The following is a 2,362-nucleotide window of genomic DNA, read 5'->3' as shown; positions in this document are numbered from 1 at the left end:
TACTATTGAGCACTGTCATGTTGATTCACCCTTCAGCCAGAGTGAAATGCAAACAGCCTGTGTCCAGGGAGCATTAAAGGGAGAATTAGGAATGTAGAGAATTCTGGCCTTAGAGGAGGAAAATGAGTCAGAGTTAGACCATGAGGATTCTCCTATAAAGAGAAGTGGATGGAGGGACAGAATGTAGTTAGGGGGGCCTGTGGGTCTATATCTCCTTGGCTGATAGAGTCAGCCTCTGTAATCACATGTACTCCAGACACTGTGAGTACCACCCTTCCCTGCTGTCAGGTTCCCTCTAGGTGGCTCATTCTTGCCTTGGATTCCTGAGGGCCATTCATGCTTACTGAAAGAGATCTGGAGAGCCTCAGTTCTAAACATCCTCGGGAAGTAGGATATATGTAAACCGGATGCGGTGGCCTACACCTGCTATTCCAGTACTGCAGGGACTGAGGCAGGAGGATTGCAAGTTTGAAGTTATCTTGGGATACATTGCAAGACCTTATTTCAAAAAAAAAAAAAAGATAAAAAGTGGGGACTGGGGATGTAGCTCAGTTGATAGAGTGCTTGCCCAGGATGCAGAAGGCCCTGTGTTTGATCCCCAGTACCTCATAAAGCAGGGCAGGGTGACACATACCTGTAATCTGAGCACTCTGGAGATGGAGGATCAGGAGAGAGTACAAGGTCAACTTTAGCTAAATGAGATCTTGTCTCAAAAGAGGCAGGGTTGGAGGGTGACTTGGCTGGAGAGATGGCTCAGCAGTTAAGAGCATTGACTGCTCTTGCAGAGGACCCAGGTTTGACTGGTTCCCAGCCCTGACATGGGAGCTTACAACTGTCCATAACTTCAGTTATAGGGGATCCGGCACCCTCTTCTGGCTTCCATGGGCATTGGACACATGTGATGCACTTATATACATGCAGGCAAAATACTCATACACATAAAATAAAAATAAATAAATCAAAAATATTTTTAAAGAGAAAGAGATCACACCTTTAATATCAGCACTCAGGAGGCAGAGGCAGATGGATCTCTGTGAGTTCCAGGCCTGGCCTACATAGCAAGTTTCAGGCCAGCCAGAGCTACACAGTGAGATCCTGTCTCACAAACAAACAAAAAACACAAAAAGATACACATGGACTGTCAGAGGGCTTCACATAGCATCCTGCATCCCAGACAAGGGTGCAAAGCCTGAAACATCAGCCAATGGGGATATGTCAGGGAGAAAGGGAGATCCCTGAGGATGTTGTTGAGCTAGCCTAGCCAAACAGTTGAGCTCCAACTAGGTTCAGTAAGAGAAACAGGCCAGAGAGGAGCTGGCAGCTGTGCCCTCAGAAAGCAGCAAGTCCACCACCGAGGCCTCTGAGGGTAATACAGGCCACAGCACTGATATATAAAAAGACAGCTGCCAACATCTCCCCCACCCTCTTGGAGTTTGCATTCTCAGAGCATTAACAGCACAAGCTGTTTGGGTTCTCCTCCGTGTTCTGCCACCCAAGAACAGCTGCTACTTAATGGGTGTCTAGAAGGCACCCAACAGTGGACAGATGCTAACTCAGACCATCACAACAACCCCAAAGTGTGGGAAGTACAGTCTATCTTGAGATGAAAGAGTGGCTCATCAGGTAAAGGCATTTGCAATCTGTTTGATCCCAGGGACCTATATGGTAGAAGGAGAGAACCAACTCTCATAAGCTGTCCTCTCTCTCTCTCTCTCTCTCTCTCTCTCTCTCTCTCTCTCTCTCACACACACACACACACACACACACACACAATGTAATTTTTTAATTTAAAGAAAGATAAGGGGAGCTGGAGAGATGGTTCAGCAGTTAAGAGCACTGGCTGCTCTTGCAGAGAACCTGGGTTTGGTTCCCAGCATTCACATGGCAGCTAAAACCATCCATAACTCTAGTTCAAGGGGATCTGATGCCCTCTTTTGGCCTCCCAGGCATGGTGCACTTGCATACATGCAGGCAAAACACTCATACATATAAAATAAAAATAAGTAATTTTTTTAAGGAAGATAAGGGCTGGAGAGATGGTTCAGTGGTTAAGATTTCATGCTGCTCTTGCAGAGGACCAAAGTCCTGATGCCAGCATCTATATCAGATAACTCACAACTGCCTGTAACTCTAGCTCCAGTGTCCTCTTCTGGCTTCCTTGAGGACTGCATTCATGTGCACATACCCCCCCCCAAATACACATAATTAAAATAATCTTTAAAATAGAAAGAGATTAAGAAAGGCAGGAGAAGTTGGGTGTGGTGGCAAATCCCAGCACCCGGGCGGCAGAGGCAGGTAGAGCAAGGTCAGCCTGGTCTACATAGTGAGTTCCAGGCCAGATGAGACTGTAGAGAGATCCTAT

The sequence above is a fragment of the Nannospalax galili genome, unplaced genomic scaffold (genome assembly GCF_000622305.1).
Source record: "Nannospalax galili isolate Female #2095 unplaced genomic scaffold, S.galili_v1.0 scaffold675, whole genome shotgun sequence".
In the NCBI taxonomy this organism is placed as follows: domain Eukaryota; kingdom Metazoa; phylum Chordata; class Mammalia; order Rodentia; family Spalacidae; genus Nannospalax; species Nannospalax galili.
The sequence above is the reverse complement of the archived record's forward strand: the minus strand, read 5'-3'. Positions refer to the sequence as shown.